The 19079-nt window shown below is 38.3% G+C and overlaps 1 protein-coding gene across 4 annotated transcripts in view; it reads left to right on the forward strand.

Moving 5' to 3' along the window:
- The window catches only part of SEMA6D (semaphorin 6D), a 224049-nt gene that overhangs the window by 4272 nt on the left and 200698 nt on the right, over positions 1 to 19079 (forward strand). The window contains exon 1 of one of the 4 annotated variants that reach the window (XM_075764193.1): positions 18364 to 18720. The exons of 2 other annotated variants lie outside the window; for them this stretch is intronic. The gene's annotated coding sequence lies outside the window, so the exon portion shown is untranslated. Of the gene's footprint in view, positions 1 to 18363; positions 18721 to 19079 lie in introns of those variants that run through there. One more of the 4 variants, XM_075764188.1, reaches the window with a different exon arrangement.

Below are 19079 nucleotides of genomic sequence, written 5' to 3' on the forward strand. Positions count from 1 at the left end.
GTATTTTTAAGCACTTCAATTACATATTCTTAACTTTGTTTCACTAATGGGAGCTCACCTTTCAGTCTCTCTGACCTTTTTCAGTGAGGTTAGCTTCCACTGAAGCCACCCTGCCTGTTCTGTTAGGTTGTAATTCCCTTTACAAAGTTAACTTTTGCCTTTCTTTATTCTGTCACTTCTGGTTTTGATCATCTTCCCTCAGTTCTCGGAAATATTTTGTATTCATTAATCCTTACCTTTCCCATTGATACGCCACTTCTGTCTCCCTTAGTCTATCCAAAGAAACCAATTCCTTCTACTCCAACTGCTTGGTTTCCTCACTAGCTCTTAGATCTCTTTACACCTACAACTTTTTCTCCCACTTCAAAACTAGTCATGACAATGTGACAGCACACATTTTATTTCTCCAGCTGTAGCATGTATCTGTAACTCTAGTATTACGTTTCTGAACTTGAATTTTCATGCCATTAACACTGCACATGAAGTTGTCCCCGTGAAGACAGTTCATCCTGACAAGTAGTGTTACTATGGAAATGGGTGATCCATCCATGTTCTTGAAAGCCAGCAGAATTGATGCTTAAGGACTTGCGTTCTGTTTGTGGGAGAGCAGAACCATTGTACAGATCATCCAAGAGACATATGCAATCCTAATTTTCCATGTTAAAAGTTTAGCTGACAAACTGCTGATAGATTCTATTTGCTCCTAGAACAAAAAGAAGCGGTCTTCTTGAGTTAACAGCATGTACCCCCCTTCCTTGCTAGTCTTCCAAGGCTCAGAATTCTCTCTTGATCTATTTCCTTCTACTGAGCTTAGTTTTTTTGTCTACAAAATGTATTAGAAGGCTATTTGTGAGAGCCTGGAGTACAGAATTCAGTTTTATTGCAGCTGCTCTAGAAAGGAATAGTCTATCCCTGCATTTTCTTCATGGATGGATGGTAGCTTCTTGCTAGCTCATCATGGCAAATATTATTGTAGTTCCAATACCAGCCAAATTTACAAAATCTACTTTAAAAATGCTTTAATCACGTTTATTTGTTGGTGTGGGGTAAGGAAGAGAGCGAGTTCTTCACATATAATGAAACTGCCTAGTACTGAGTCAGGCATAGCCAACCTGAAAATGTCAGGTTGTAAAGTTCAGCATTTTTGAATTGGGGTTGAGGTGGGAGAGACACACTTACGCATTGCCATTTCAAGCAAGTATTACTTTTTTCACTTTGCCATAATTCAAAGAACAGATGAATGAACCTGTCTAAGGCTGTAAAATTAAGAAGAAAAATCACCTTTGGAAGGAAGGGAAACCAACCATTTCACAAAGCAAAAGATCAAGACGGGACACTTCAGCTATAAATGAGAAATTACACAAACACTATTAGCATGAGAATGTGGGTTTATAGTGCAAAGTTTAATGAAGTGATAAGTTCCTTTTTATTTCTTAAAAAATAAATGGCCTTCTACAATGGGGTTACAGCGTTGGTGGATAAGGGAAGGGCAACTGATGTCATCTACCTGGACTTGTGCAAGGCATTTGACACTGTTCCGCACGACATCCTTGTCTCTAAATTGGAGAGACATGGATTCGATGGATGGACCACTCAGTGGATAAGGAATTGGCTGGATGGTCGCACTCAAAGAGTTGTGGTCAAGGGCTCAATGTCCAAGTGGAGAGCAGTGACGAGTGGTATTCCTCAGGGGTCAGTACTGGGACCAGCACTGTTCAACATCTTTGTCAGCGACATGGACAGTGGGATTGAGTGTACCCTCAGCAAGTTTGCCGATGACACCAAGCTGTGTGGTGTGGTCAACACGCTGGAGGGAAGGGATGCTATCCAGAGGGACCTTGACAGGCTTCAGAGGTGGGCCCATGTGAACCGCGTGAAGTTCAACAAGGCCAAGTGCAAGGTCCTGCACGTGGGTCGGTGCAATCCCAAGCATGACTATAGGCTGGGCGAGGAATGGATTGAAAGCAGCCCTGAGGAGAAGGACTTGGGGGTGTTGATTGATGAGAAGCTCAACATGAGCTGGCAGTGTGCGCTTGCAGCCAACCATGTCCTGGGCCGCATCAAGAGAGGCATGGTCGAGGGAGGTGATCCTGCCCCTCTAGTCTGCTATTGTGAGACCCCACCTGGAGTACTGTGTCCAGCCCTGGGGGCCCCAGTACAGGAGAGACATGGAGCTGTTGGAGCGAGTCCAGAGGAGGGCCACGAAGCTGATCGGAGGGCTGGAGCACCTCTCCTACGAGGACAGGCTGAGAGAGTTGAGATTGTTCAGCCTGGAGAAAAGGCAGCTCCAGGGAGATCTAATTGCGGCTTACTGGTACCTCAAGGGGGCCTACAGGAAAGATGGTGAGGGACTGTTTAACAGGGAGTGTAGTGACAGGACAAGGGGTAATGGGTTTAAGCTGAAGGAGGGTTGATTTAGATTAGATGTTAGAAAGAAATTCTTTACTGTTAGAGTGGTGAGGTACTGGAACAGGTTGCCCAGAGAGGTTGTAGAGGCCCCATCCCTAGAAGTGTTTAAGACCAGGTTGGATGAGGCTTTGGGCAACGTGGTCTAGTGAATGGTGTCCCTGCCCGCAGCAGGGGGGCTCAAACTAGATGATCTTTAAGGTCCCTTCTGATTCAAACCATTCTATGATTCTATAAAAAGTGAAAAATACCAGGATTTGAACAGTAGTCACAAAGTCAAGTATCCAAATTTTTTCAAAACAAGAACCTATGTTTTCTAGACATCTCCAATTAGATCTTTCAATTCCATGATATTAAAAAAAAAAAAAAACAAAAATTGAAGTGCCCAGATCAAGAGATCCTTGAATTAGCCAATATCCATCCTAGTCTGCACATCACACACCCAGCCACCCTAATTTACTGAATATTATTGTGACCCTGCTAGGAGATCAGAAGTTTTAATAGTCAAATCTATTTTCTTACTGTACTTCATAGCTTTTCAATGATTTTTTCAGAGTAGCAGTACCACCTGGGTTCCTACTGATACCTTGTAACAGATACAACTATTAAAGCACTGTTGTGCTGGTTACTGAAGAAATGAGGAACATGAAATTATTAGTCACATCTGCTAAGCTTGGATTGAGGGCCATTCTCTGCATTTCTGTTGTAGAAACAAGATTAAACTCAGTTCTCTGAAGCAGCTTCCGATTGCATTTATCAGTGAAATTTTTCTTCAGTCTTCTGTCTCATTCACTGCAAACTTCTTAGCTTTTACTATCAAAACCAAAAAAGGTTGGGGACTGTATATAAACTTTTTTCTCTTAAGTGATTTGCTGTGCAAGTTTTTATCTTTAGACAAGAGTAAGTAGGCTGTAACTACCAGCAGGCTTGTCACTCCCAGCTTGTGAATACATAACTACAATATTTTTTAAATATTGCTTTTATGTTGCTTTGTGTTAATACCTTCCTATGCTGTTAAAAGACGTAAAGGGATTGTGTACTTCCTTAGTCTGTGAGCAACATTTGAACCTTTGGATCACCAGGTGGGTTTGTACCACCTGACCTAATGGAACTGTTAAGGAAAATAGTTGGTTCTCCTTGAACTAGTTAGTGCAGAACATGGTACATACTTTGCCAGATCTACTGTTATTCTATCATTTTTCCCCAGCAATCTTGGATCCTATTCAGATCTGGAAGAGTATTCAAATTCATTCATCAAAAATCTCATTCTGATGACTGGACATCTTTTTTTTTCCACACTCACGTTCTTTGCCCTAGCGCCCCACAAATCTGACCTGGTTTCTCATTCCAGACTTTTCCACTACTCAACTTCATCATCCCAGTTTTGCTTTCCATTCCTAGGCTTCTTCTCTAGACATCGTGCCCAGTCACTGATTTCTTTTAACATTCCCTATCCTCCCTGCCTCCTATACAGGTTCACTGATCTCAGTATTTCTTTATTGCTCTCGCTTTCACTTCCCACACAATCTCACTTGTCTGCTCTGTAGTATCCTTACTACTATTCTATTCTGGTAGTGAGGCAACTCTTGTTCCCATCTGAAAACTAACAAAACCACACTCTTTCTCCAAGTTACTTGAGGTTGTGAGGATAGAAGCTTTACCTACTCATTGCATAGGTAGCCAAAGCTGTGCTGATGCCACCAAATTAAAAAAAAAAAAAAATCTGGGGAGAGTTTTGCCATGTCCCTGAGCATGTAAGATAAAATATGTTGAACACATGCTGATTTTTCCAGAGAACACAGCTGTTCAACTCTAAACCCCTACAGAAAATTTCGCACACTTATAACGTAGACAAGCTTTTCTTCTTCCAGATGAAGAATTTGTCATTTGGACATGTTAGAAATGTTATTGTTTCAATCAAATGTCAAGTCTTTCCACCAAGGCAGGAAAGCCTTCAGATTTTCTCAGGAAAACATGGTTTGTCCATGTTAAAGCATTCCCATTTTCTCTTAACAAACTATATATATAGCAAATTGAAATTTTGATGAAGCATTTTATTGAAAAGGCATAAGAAAAAGCTTTTTCTTTCCCCTGTGTAAAATGTCAGCACAGTGACACTTGTGCAAAACCACACTTAGCTGTACTTACAATGACATCCTGTAATAGGAAGTGTTGGGCAGCCTTAGGTAGGCACACAGCTCCCATCCTGCCTTTGACACATCACGAGTAGTCTGGAATGTTTTTTTTTTTTCTGTGCGCACATCCCAAGGACTGTTAGGATGTGCCTGCGCTTGCACTGTGCAGCACTGCATTGATACAAAAGCCAGTTAAGTAAGAAAAACAAGCAGAGTGCTCTGCTACTAGATCTCCTGCATACAGAGTAGTTCAAGAATTCCCACAAAAGTTCTGTACGCAGTATACCTGTGAGCGTCTTTGAGGTTGGAGCTATATACTGTAAAGCAATTACATCTGTGGGCATACAGCTAGCATGTCTACAAACGCATGGGTGAGAGGGAGAATGTTGGCACCAGAGACTTCGGTAGCAATCCAACTCAAGATGACTGCGTTACTCACAATTGGAAGAGACATATATGTTGATGGATAGATGCAGAAAGTGAGAGAGATTGGTATGCATCTGCTTGAAAATAAGATGGAGTGAAGAAAAAATGCAGTTAAATCTTAAAGCACTGCAATCTGAGAAGTAACACTGTTCTGTAATCATTTTACTCTGTAGAAATGTTCACATACGTCGTTCAGCTCATTATCTGTGACCGTGGAGTTTCTGAAGATTAATTGCCAAATAGAGATTTACCTTCTAAGGTTTTTGACTGTTTAAAAAAAAAAAAAAAAAGTTTTACAATTTAATTTTGTATGTGATGAGAGGAAATACCTCATTTTCATGGGGCATTTTCCTTTATTTAAACTGTAAAAGTAGAATTTTTCTTTTGCATTATTTCAGTGTGCTGTAAGCATCTAACAGACATACTCTTTGAGAAACTGTTGAAAATGTTGTTACCACTTTGCTTTCTGGCAGACAGTCTATAATCCAGTTTGTCAAATGAATTTTCTTGATTGCCTTGCAGCATATGCAAAGTACTTAAAAATGTCATAATTACCTCTCTGAAGAGCTGGGGGGCGGGGGGGCAAGGGGAGAAAGACATAAAAGAAAACAGGCAAAAATTCAGCTTTCTATTCTTATGTAAGTATAAAGAAAATGGTACTGTTAAAGGAAGCACAAAAGATGTAACAGAAATGTTATAATGAGAGCAATCAAGTTCTTCAAAATGCTGGATAGTGGTTGTACCGTTGGGGGGGGGGATCCACAGATTGCTGTGTAAAACATTGAACATGTATTTGTTTTTATTCAGCAAGCTAAACTTAAACTATCAAATGTGCTTGCTGTCTGATTTTCACTTGAATATAAATGTGAGTTGTCAGTTCTGCAGGACTGTGAAATATGGGGTGCTTGTTAAAGTTGATGGGTGTCCCTCTGCCTCTAAGATCAAAAATGACTTATTTCACTTCTACTGTGATACTGAATGTACTTTAACATGCATGTAAACAATTGTCATCTTTAGCTTTCTACATAATTTACAACTTATGCTTTGTTACCTAAACCGAAGCAAGGCAAAATGTTTTACTTATTTACTGTTATGTTTCAGTTATAGCTGGTCTTAAGCTATTGTTTCTTCTATGCTGACTTATATTCTTCTTACCAAAATCATGCTTATAATATTTGTCAGGAATCTGCAGAGGGCAAAGATACAAACTCTTAGCAAACAGACAGGATTTCACAGAGAAGTGAGAAAACACTTTGCAGGATTCATGGTATGAATTAAGCTGCTAGTTGATTAGCTTTTGCAGCTTCTTTTCCAACCACTCAAGAAAGGCCAATGTGTGGTACAATAAATCTAGAGATCTCAGAGGCTGATATTCCTGTATCTTAGCCTTTCGACTTCTAAAATGTCAGTAGTGCTTATAAATCAGAAGATTCTCCTTGGTATTCTGGGCACTGTGCCTTTGTAGCCAGGCTGGAGAGAGCACCATGGTTGTTGCCTTTTGGCTGAAGCCCACACGAATTGTCTGGAGAAAAAAAATTGTTTTATGTGGGAAAAGACCTTCTCGGCCTGTTGCCAGGAGGTGTCACTACAGCTCAGGAGTAACTATTGTGTCCCTTGAGACACACTTTTTAATAGTTTCAAGGTCTCAAGTAAGTGCTGGTGTCATCAGGTGCAATAATCCACTGCCCTTTATCAAATGCCCGAAGAAGGAACACTGAAATTGTGCAGTCTAGTAATTGATATATAGAAACGTAAAGCGATGATGCTAATATGTGCTAAATGTGTTGTGCCTCAAAAATACCTTTACTACATTGATACTGAAATAAGCATGCAATGTGATATGGGTACATCCTTCCTTTGGGGAATTTGTGCTTACACAGAGCTATCTGGTGCAGTCGTTTGTACTCCTTTGGTCCTATTCATCTCTCAGGGTCCTATTCATCTTGTAGCAGAATCTCGGCAATCACTGATCAAACGTCTTACGCTAGAATTAGCATGGCAAGATACCTGTTGAAAACCAGGAGGGTGAAAGTGTCAGTCTGAAGGAGAGATGGAGCCGTGAGTAAGTTTGGGAATCACATCCTTAAATGCTACTGATACCACTCTTTCAAAACAATTTAAATCATTTATTTTAATGCATGATAAGCTTTTTATTCTCAATCAGTTTTGCACAGCATATTATATGTATTTTATACAGCCTGCTAATGAGCTGAAGACTTGTTAATTATATGTGTGTGGAATGGCATAGCTGTTGAATTATGCACATTATTTTTCTTTACAACGAAGTCTTCCTCTTAACTGTATCTATCCTGGTTGAAAATGTACACTTCAAGTTACTGTTACTAACTCCTCTACTGTCAGTTCTTTATCATCAATCTTAGGATTTTGGTGGTATGAAGAGCCAATCTGAAAGCTGGAAGAGTTGGCTAGGCAATAAAAAAAAGTATATATTGTTTAAAAGCAGCTTCCTGTGTCGCATAAAACAGCTGTTGGGAATTTTATATCCCCTGAAATAAAAGGGAAAAAAAGGTTTAATAAAGGAGTGTAAAATCTGTAATGGTTCACTTAATTTTCTTTCTTCAGCTGTCTGGTTTTTAATTCATTACAGTTTTCCTATTTCATATTGTCCTCTTGATGTGGACGCACCCACCCACCCCAACCCTCAAAAAACCCCACACCCCAACACAAAAACCCCAAACAACCAAAACTGAAGTTATACATGTTATTTACAGCAAAATATTATATTATACCAGATCAGTGTTTTAAGAATTAGATTCTAAGTAGAGATAGGCGCACTATTTTCTGAATTTATTACCCTTATACAGACTATAAAAGGTAATGGTAAAGCTGGTCAGCTGTTTCTTACCTTAGATAATTCCAGAAAGCTACAAAAATTTGCAATGCTGGTGATGCCAGTTACTTACTAAACAGCACGTTTAATGTAAAGTTGGTGTGTAGTACAGAATTTAAGTCATTGTGTGAAAATGAGATTTCAAAATCCCTGTGTCTTTTACTATGAATTATTCATATTAATGAATACCGATATCTAGCTCAGTATGTGTTGAATGGGGATGATGTTTAATTTACATGTGTGGAGGTGATTCTCGTAAATCTAGGGGAAACATGGATGATGAAAGCGAACTTTGCTTTTATCAAGAGCTCTAACTTCCATTCATATTTACACTGTGAGGTTGCTATTAAAGTCTGGTTGTGTAGTGTTCTTTACTGTTCTGATCATACGCATATACTATGAGTGTATCTTTTAAGCCTCTGTTGGTGAAAGATGTGCAAAAAAAGTGAAAACCTGCATGGAAAACTTGCAAAATTATGTCAGTTGGATGCTAGGCGTCTCTATCACTTCTTAGTCTCCCCTTGGTGCTTTCAAGTTTCATTCTGACATTTAAAGTGGTGATTTTGATTTAGGAACCTTAAGTGGATGGAGATCAGCTTATGTGAGCAGTTTTCTCAAGTCAGTATCGCACTATCCACGTTGGAAGGTTCAAATGTTCTGGGGCTTGGTGCTTGAGTATGTGTTCCTTAAGGGGCACTTTGATTTGCTGTGCTCTGTCCTCTTCCCAAGTTGTGTGCCATGGGATCTGACCCCGGCTGACGAAACACTCCTGCATTTCTGCAGGTGCTGTTGGAGAGCAGAGGTGGTTTAAACCAGGACTTCATAATTTTTCAATGTGATAGAGCTTGAACAATGTTATGATTGCAGCAGGACTGGTAGGCTGACAGTCTGTCTGAACTGCTTTTCAGCAGTTCAATGCAAACATTGATTCTTTCAAAAAAAAAAAAAAACAAACCTCAAAAACTGAAAAACCACAAAACCAAAGACACAAACAAACAAGCAAAAAAAACCCTCCCCACCAAACCCAAAGAATATCCCAACAAAAAAACCCTCTGTTTTCAGTTTAGAAAAAGTTGAGCTTTTTTTCCCCTGAAGATAATCACGTTGTAAAAGTGAAAGTTTTGTGGAAAGTGGAAATGGGTAGTAAAAAGACATTTTGCTGAAGATTTCTGATACTTTGTGGGGGAGGGAGAAGGTAAGAAAAACAAAGCTTTAATAGTAATATTATATGTGTAATAAAAGGAACTACTGTTTTATTCGATATCTTTTTTTTGTGTGTTTATCTGTTTAGATGAGGGAGTTGCATATGTCTAAAATAAGCATAAGAAAGTCATTAGACCATCTTGATCGCAGGTCATGGCTACATAAATCAGGATTATCTCCAACAAACAAAGTATTTGTAATACAGTCACTTGAAAACACAACCAGAAATTGTGTGTGCGCACACTCAGGTCCCTGTTAGTGAACCCCAGACTGAGGGTCTTCTATGTTTTTCTCTAGTTATTGGGTATTTTTTGTGATTCATAAGCAACTTTAAAAAAAAAAAAAAGCTGCAGTGTGTCATAGTATGTGCATCTTGGACACGTACTCATAGGGAGAGGAACAAGACCAAAGAAACAAAAAATCCTAAATCAACTTGAAGTCGTCTTCAGTCTGTCTTGTTGTTTATGTAGAGAGCATTCAAGAGATTTCATTTGTTGTGCTAACATCAGCTTGTTCCAAATAAACCATAAAATGACTATTAAACAGATTATCAGCCTTAATGGATTATATGCATCTTTCATCTTAGGTGCTGCTGCAATATAAACACAATAACAATAATCAGCTTAGTTAAGTTCAAGCAGGTGGTCTAAAGGGAAAAGTGCACTTTCCCTCCATCTTCAGCAGTGGAACATGTGATTATGTAGACAATAATTAGGGAAATTACTTAGAAGCGTTTTGAAGTCTTATGTTCTAGGTAACCAGAGTTGGTTTGTTTTTCTGGATGTTCTTTTAACCTATTGATTTTATGACATGACATGGACAGGAAGAACTTCAAATTTTGTATTTGCTTTGTAAAGGAGAGTGGTGTATCATGGCGAAATGGTGGGTGAATTTCCTTTCCTAGCTAGTTGATGACCTTGCAGTCATTCAAGTTTTGTTGTTGAAAACAAATTCTATTTTTTTGCTTTCTCATACACAGTATTGATTTTTCTCCTCTTGCCTTTGAAACATAGTACCTTTGCAAGGCAAGAGACTCTATGACCATTGCCTTCCATGGCTTGGAAACTGGTAGTAGCATAAGAGGTGAGCTGGTGGCTCTCAGTGGCTGCTTCATATTCTCCCCTGGGTGGGCTGGCTGTGCAGAGCCAATGGGGTGCTGGGGGGTTAATCGGACATGTAACATCTTTGTGGGTAAGACTGAGGGCTAGGTCCAAAATAACTTTTAACCACTGCACATTTCCCAGTAACTTGGTATTTGCCCTTCCGTTACAGACACGTTCAGTTTTCCTCAAGTTGTTAAATGTCTAAATTAGCTTGTTTCTTTGAAATAAATTACTTGCTTAACTGGCTACTAGTAGTAGTGAGTGTATATGCCAAGTTCTTAAAGTGGTATTGATATTATACCAAATATTTTTATACCTGGAAATAACTGTAAAACCAAAACAGGAAAATGGAGCTGTACAACTTCTTGTGGGGATTCAGGGATTGAATGAGTTGGTTTTGAGTGTTTCATTATAGGGCTTAATTAACTGCTTGCCAAACAGTAGATTAATGTCAATTGTTCATAAACAATTTGAAGTACAATTTATTGTACTGCCTTGGAGAAAATTCCTGTGACCAAGAAAGTGTCTGAGGTAAGCAATCATTTCTGTTGTCATTTAAAAATATTTTCCTTTCTGCAGAATTCCTTTGGGTGTTTTCTATGACTGGTATAGAACCATGATAGCTTTAATTTTGTCAAAAGATATTGTTATTAAGAACATTTATGGCAAAATGCTATAATATAAGTCTACAGAAGTAAATGTGTGAGAGGGGCACATTTTTAAGACTTTGAAATAAAGCCATAGGAGCTATGGCTAACTGGAGATTTTCAAAAAGCCTTTTTTTGTGGGGGTTTGATTTTTTTTTGTTTGTTTGGGTTTTTTGTTGTGTGTTGGGGTTGGGGTTTTTTGTTTGGTTGTTTGGGGTTTTTTTAACAATGGCTTAAACCTAGCTTAGAAAATGACACAGAAATCCCTTGACCTACAGATGGAAAAAAAATGAGAGGCATGAGATGCTGTGGTAGTAAGCTCTGCTACAATTGACTGGATGAGTGTTCTGGGGCAGGGAATGGAGGAAGGAATTGGGAGGAGAAGGCAGCCTAAAAGGCTATTGCACAGTCTCCATTGAAGCTGGTCTTTCCTGCATATGGCTAAAAATTCCTTTTTTTTTTTTTTTTTTTTTTTTTTTTTTTACTCTGTGTTCCAAAGAAAGCTTGTGCAATTTGCATTTCTTGAATACTTGTTCTTCCTACATACAGATAATTTGTTTCCACGTTATGGGCTTTGTTTGGGACAACACTTAGAAGACTGTTCAAATCTGAATATTAAACTCCCCAGAAAGTAAGTTTCAAAGTAAGAACCCAGGAAGAATGAATAGTATGTTATAAAAAGCCCCTTCCTATGCCTGAAGTCTCTATAGATGGCAACAAGATTATTTACTATTATATTATGAGCTAATTGATTGATTTCATCTGGCTGAGATGAGAGCACATTTAGGACAGTGCATCTTCAGACTTTTTGTCATGACCTTGTTTTTGATTCTTCTTTATGGATTGTCTAGATAGAGGTGTCAGCATGGTGTTATATTGCAGAGAGCACCAATATTTAAGAAATGCGGGGGGGGGGGGAATCTTTTTTTCCTCATGCTGCGCCACAAATAAATTGCAAGCGGAACGAGCAAGAGAGTGATTCCACTTGAATTGTGATTGAAGGTGGGCATTTCATCCTTCTGTCTCATGTAAATCCAATTTGGTTTTTTTTGGAAGTGAGATGCTATTTACCCTCATAAAAATCTGTACTAGCTTTCCTCATTGCAATAGGTTTTGCCTATAATAATGCACATCATACTGTATATTTTGCCACAGATTGATCTGCTGGGAACGGAGTGGGAACATACGTTAGTGAGACAATGTAAAGATTTCACACTTCCGCCGCTTCTGTAGTGCCCGTGTTTGAGATAAATGACAGACTCCAGGACACTAATTCTGCTCCTCATTTGCACTTTCTCTAGGCACCAGGGAAAAGATTCGGAAGCCTAAACATAAATGCCTAATGCTGTTTTAGATGCTTTGGGCACCCAAGACATCTGTCAGGGCTAGGAGGTGTGACAGACAACTTAATGCCGGCTTTAGTAGCAGTTGAAAGCCGTGGCGGGATGCCCTCAGGCATCTGAGATAGCACTAGATGCCTATGTTTAGGTACCTGCATTTCCTTAATGCTCTGTTGTAAAATGAAGTCAGTCAGGTAAAGATGATTTAAACAATTGCATAGGTATGTTTGTATATGTTTAAGAAATTCCTTGGGATAATTTGGTAGTGGAAGTTAGTGATAAAAATTAGATTTAAACTAAGTTTCCTTTTGTTTCAGTTTAAATTGCTTTAAAAACGGCTTGTCCTACAACCTCTAGGCAAATTTGTAATTGTGCAACAAGTGAGGTGAGGGCTTTGTTTTTTTAAATGATCAGTTAGAAAACTCTAGATAATCACCTGTATTAAACTTGGTGTATATTGAACTACTAAAGTTGCTGCTTGTAAGCTAACTAGTGTCAAATTCACATCACTAGATTCAGGGAGATTTCCAGCAGTTTGGCTAGAAAACGATGGTTTTATCTGACTGGTGCCACTGTGGAGATAAGACTGTTGTTTGTCGAGCGCAACATCGTGACCGGGCAGAGCTGTTGGCCAGGGTTATGTAATGTGCTATGTGATGCTATGCCACCAGCAGTGGTCTTGCTTTGCTGTTAAGCATGCCTTCACGTACCCGGACTGGCACCTGCATGCTGCTGTGACCCTTCAGCTTTTACCACAGACAAACACGCAGGGATTGGGAGAACTGAGATTTGAGTTCTCTCTTGCAGCAGATAGGAAATAAGGAACCTGCCTCCCACCTCAAAGACTGTGCCTTGGACACGCTGTTAGTTTAGAAGTAATGGCAGCATTTCTTACAAGGCGTTCAGTAGCCAGGTACTAAAGATATTTAAATAAATTCAATAAATTCTAAATAACAGTCTTCTGGAAGTGGTAGTTACCCATTGAGCTGTATGATCAAAAAGAATTTTGAGTATTCCACTATTATATTATGTATTTACGTTCTCCGTAGTCAATGTATAGTTAAACAATAAGGCACAACAGGCATTAATCCCTTTGAAATATAGTCCTGATGTCAGAGGCATTGTTGGGAATGAGCTGAAGGGTGTGTTACTTTAACTACCTGAGTGGTACAGTAATCTTTTATGAATTCATTACCTGGGGCGTCTCATTGCTATTATGAAATGGTAATATAAATAAATAAAATCTTCAAGGAGTTGCTCTTCAATTTACAGAGATTTTTAACAGAAGTTTGGCACCACTGATAGCTAGTAAGGAAAATTATATTTACGTGCTGCATTGCTTCATACATATCAAGTCTAGCATGTGACATGGTCATAGCTACCAGAACTATCAAAACTTCAAAGTATATACACAACTGCAGCCAGTAGTCAAAGTAAATTTTCCTGTATGTACTATACATAAAACATTCTAAGTAAAGCCAAAAATAATATATATATATATTTTTTTAGAAAGATTGAAAACAAATTACATGAATGATTTTATTTTTTTTAATAGCACTTGACATTTTCCAGTGTGGAACATCTAGTTAAACAGTACATTGTTTGCTCCTCCTGTACTTTGTAATAAAAGTAGGAGCAGACGTCTTGTTTCTTTTTTTGTCTAATGTGCAATCACAGTTAGTATAAGATGTTTTTATTTTAAAATATGGAAGTGTATCTATTCATAGGTTTTAACATCTGTTCTTTTCCAATTGTTTTCTTACCAGCTATTCTTAAATATTTCAGAGAAAACCCAAGGGCTTATTAAAATTTTAGTAAGAAATCTTATTTTTTTCAGGGCACACAAGATGTTACCTCTAAAGAAATATTAGTGAATTACTTCTTTCCCTTGACTGTAATGATTTTATAATTATACTTTGTCATAAAGGAAATCTATACAGGTTCATTGTTTTTTTCTCTTTTCTGGGTGAAAGCTAATCTTACTCTGGAATGCGGACAGATGGGAATAAGCATTGTAAGCATCAGTTATGATGATTTCTGTGTAAAAATTAGGGTTTTTTTAATCTTGATTTTTATTTTGGGGAGAAAAAAAAATCCATACACATCCCACTGTGTTTTGGTCACTCTGTATAATGATAAACTGGAAAACAAGGACGCAGAGTACTTTCATAGGCTGGAAGTGATGACTGCAAAATTGACATGGGAGAATAATGCTGTATTATGAGCTTTCACAATTAAGAAACAGGCAAGAATGTATGCACTTCTTATACATTTGTTTTCTTATGGGGTAATATCTTGCCAGATATGTATTTGGGATGAGGCTTTTCTGCTAGGACCACTGGGATCTTATTGTCATTTTTATTGTGGGGTTGAGCTGTTTCAAGTAGTTCTTTTAATTGGTAATTTGCACATGAACATAAAATATAGATGAAACCTTTGTTTTCTTCTGTATAGTGTTGTTTCTGACATTTTGGCTTTTAGTGTTAAAAATCTCATTTTTGGCTTAGGATTGAGTTGCCTGTGTTTTGTGGTAGGCAAAGGAGGCTGGGGAAGGGGGTCCCCTTGTGGAACTGACTGGATAATGTCTGTTACAAGCTGCGTGCGACCCTGTGAATTCAGTTATTTCTCATCCTGCTTTTGTACTCTAGGGCTCCAGCATTTCATAAACATGATTTAAATGAATAAAAGCAAAGTAGCCTGAAATACTGGGACTCTCATAAGTGCGAAGAATCCAAGATAGAAATTTTCACATTAAATATAATGGCAAAGAGAAATGTCTAAAAACGTGCACTATCATAATGCATTGCTAATTCAAAATAATTAAAATAGAACTAAAAGTATGCCTTACCCTTGTCAGTAAGCAGCTGACTGAAGTCCGAGGATTTATGTCATCCTTAAATTTATTTATTTAAGCTCAGCTAGACATCCAATACTGTCTTGCTATTTATTTATTTAAACATCTAATCCTCTCTGAGTCCTACTAAGCTCTTGGCTGCAAGTTTCTCCAGTAGCAAACTCCCCAAGTCAGTCATGCACTGTGCAAAAATACTATCTTCCCTCAATTTTGCGTTTTTGCCTTCCAATTTTCTGATATCTCTTCTTTACTCTGTGAGAAATGTCTGACTTAGCTTCTCTGCACAATTTATTGTTCTGCTTAGCTTTATTATATCAGATCTTGTGTATTCATCTCTTATGGAAACTACATATTCCTAGTCTTTAAAGCCTTCTTCCATGCCTCTAATCATTTTCATTGCCTATCCCTGGACCTTCTCAATGTTTTCTAGTGTTGACTTGTATAATTCCATTATTATATTGTCATTGTTTATTCTATTTCTCTATGTACTAATACTTTTTCCCCTGCCATGTTTGCAGTTCAGATTGAAGCTAATGTGTAAGCAAGCCTATGCAGGAGATAATTCTAGCAAATGGCACTGAACTTCCTTTAAAAATTGGTTTTAAAAAACATCCATAGCAAGCTCCGATGCCTTTCAGATCTTCCTTGCTCTCCCTCTTCCTCCTGACTTCAGCCAGGACGCGAAAGCATTATCCTTCAGTGCAAGAGCGGGGAGCTGACTCCTGACTCCTGGCCCCTGGGAGTGTTGCTGGCGAGTTCACCCCGGTGCAGTATGGCAGCTGGAAGTAAACTGGTGTGCTGCCTAGGAGCTGTCAAGAGGAATTTTTCTAATCTGGCTTCTCTGCTGCTTCCTGCTCATAAACCCATTGTGAGCTACCTCAAGGACTTGAAAGTATGGAAAACTGGCACATGCCAAAAAAAAAAAAAAAGTTTTTTCCTTGTTCGTATCTCTCTGAACTGGCTTAACTGCAGAGGTCATGCAAGAGGAGAGCTGAATAACCCTATTGACAACAGCTAGTTGTTGAAGCTTGCTTATATTGTCCAGCTGCAGCCAAAGAGCAGTCCATATTGTTCCTTCTGGAGTGCCTTGCCTTGTGTTGGAGTTTATTAATTGGCTATGCTACTTGGTGTTACAATCTACCATGTCTTCTATAGAGGCAGGGCAATTTATTATGTCACTCTGCCTTCATCTCTTTTTGCTTTGGTAACCACACTCTGGGATACTTAGGAAGGGAAAGACCTAGTAGCACATGTACTGAGGGTCTGGATAGTAAACCAGAAAACTGGTTAGATCATTAAAACTGGTGATCATTAAAATCTGCATGCTTTCCCCCACTGACTCAATTCACTGGTGGTTTTTTTGAATTTTGTTTTGGTTTTCCTTCACTCTTTCCAGAACGACAACATAACATCAGTTGGTCCTGATCCTTTGGTGTAGTTTAGACCTTTCAAATCCTCTCTGAGCTGCATAAGGAGCAGAATTAATGCTTCTAAAACTTAAAATTCTTTGTCTCTCAGGATGAGAGAAGCCAGATAAGTCACAGAATTTTATTATAGCGTCTATCTGAGACCTGATTAAAGCCAGCCAAATCTGTGGCTGCAGAAACTCTTTGAGAGTAAGCAGTCAAATTAGTTTTATATGAACCTAAACCTATTTCAGTAAACCAGAAGTGCTTTTTTCTTTTGGTAGCAATTGTGTGTAAAGTGAGTTCAAAATAATTACAAAAAAATGGCCACTGTAGCATATATACTGATGCATGTCACATTAACCCTTTAAACTGGTTGAGGGCTATTAAAATTGTTCTCCACTTTCCAAATCTCATATGTATTATTCAAGGAGAAAAAAAAATGTGAAGGGCAGAAATTTATTAAATATAATTAGCCATAGCTTGCAGTGCTAGCTATTCGCTTTCTTTGAACAAGCTCTAATTCATTTACCCCACACCTGATGATATTATAGATGCTGGAGAAACTTATGAGGAACTTGCATATTACTGAGTGCTTGAGTAGAGAGAGGGTTTGAAGCATTTAAAAGAGGAAATGTAAGAGGAGAAAGAAATTCCTGAGGATTTTTACAAATACGTAGGTACAAGCATCCTACACAATCCATCCTGTAGTGTTCTGATGTTGTTTAACTATAGAATGAATAACTTGGCACTCTTCCCAAGAGACATGAGAGTCTGTAAGAAATAATTCTTCTTATGGCATGACGCTGCCCTTTCTAAAATTGATTTTAAGATGCAAGATGCTATACTATATTCCTGCTGTAATGTAAAAATATTAACTGTTGCATCTTCATATTTTGACAGATGTACTGTTATTCAGCCATTTCTTTATATTAAGTATGTGTGCAGCTGTATACACAAACAAGAAAAATCTGATTACTGATTGTGAATAATATGCCACAGGCTTTCTTTTGAGTTTATCATTGCAATATTTATCAAAGTAGGGGGCATATAAAAGTGGTGTCAGCCTTTGAGTATGAATCTTCCATATTGTAAGTCTGAACTGTGTTTTATTTTGTACATGTATGTATACCTAGTGCCAGGCTCATGGAGAAAAGGATGAAGGTCTTATTTTAAGCACTGAATAAACTCATACTTCTTCCATATGGCAAGAATGGATGTTATGGGAGAAAAAGGAGACATATTTGGAGTAGGAGAATAAATATTCTATTCTGCTAACTTAGTGCACAGAACTGACATTTCTCATGACTACTTGACTCACCACAGAAATGGTTTACGTGGTCTACAGGGCCTGCGTAACGCATACACTCTGGTAACTGAGGGTGAAAATTCAATGATCAACAGACAACACCAAGAACTGCTTAGAAACGTCACTTTTGCATATGCAGGTCTTGCATTTTTATCAAACTTCCATAGTACTTTTTGATCTGCTAAAGAATTTTAGATCCTAGACTAAAATATGGAAATTGTAGTTGTGCACTTTGCATGCAATCAATAGGTGCTTTTCAACATTTCCTCTATTGCTGAAAGCGAGTGTGCAGTATAACACAGTTCTAACTCCTCTGCTTAGAGATTACATTTTGTACAAGCTGGTAGGGAAGCACAGTTATAGAGGAAGGGAGCTGAATACAAAGAGGTTACAGGTGTATTATAAGGTCAGTGGCTATCTGTGCAAAGCACTGCATAGCATCTAGACTATTGCATGCTTCGTGTCTTCCTTTGGGAGGAAATTATATGGTAAACATTTAGGTAATGTCTGAAGACAGCAAATCAAAGTCATTATTGACATAAGCAGATACAATCCCACTGACGCATCCATTGTGATCTGTAGTTTTGAGGCTCAGTATAAACTCTAAAAGGAGCTAACAAAGCTGGATGAGCAGAAAGCAGGATGGCATGTGAAATTGATTTTTGACAAGTGAAAAACTGCTCATACTGGAAGAACTTCTTGTACACATTGCTGCTTTCTCTTCACCCTCACGTACAGCAATGCTCCACCATCAGCTTGCTTTCAGGTGATAAATCATTTTGAGGTCTCATCTACTTACTGACTTCTGGTGTATGTGGAATAAGGTAGCAGAATCTATCCCTGGTAAACCTAATTATATCTCTCTGTGACTGTGAGAAATCATCTCTTTGTCTCAGAAAAGATTGCCTGTATCTAAGACAACCCTATGAAGCTACAGAAAACCCGTGAGGGAGGGAAGAAAGAAGTTTGCATGCAGAAGCATAATGCTGCCATTTTAAGGAATTTGCCCATCCACTTAAGAAGGAAGGAGAGGGGCACTGGTAAGTCTCAATGTTTGTGTCTCCTCCTTGCTCTCACAGTAACTTGGAAACACCCAGATATTGTCAGAAGTCTATGACCAAATGTGCCTATTCCAAGGAAATGTTCAGCAAATACAAATTTTGGGAAACTTAAGGTCTTCATTAAAAAAATACTTCATATGCCATAAATCACTTTGTATTTGCTAAATAAATTCTATGCTATAGAATAGCATAGAATATAAAAATCAGAGCTGAGATCTTATCTTTAAGGAGAATGACAAAACTGACTTCAGTTGGGTCATTTTTCACTCTGAATCTCTAGGGTATTAGAGAGGGAGAAAAATACCTTCTGGGGAAAAAAAGCCCATACCTAAAGGCAG

The sequence above is a fragment of the Balearica regulorum genome, chromosome 12 (assembly GCF_011004875.1).
Source record: "Balearica regulorum gibbericeps isolate bBalReg1 chromosome 12, bBalReg1.pri, whole genome shotgun sequence".
In the NCBI taxonomy this organism is placed as follows: domain Eukaryota; kingdom Metazoa; phylum Chordata; class Aves; order Gruiformes; family Gruidae; genus Balearica; species Balearica regulorum.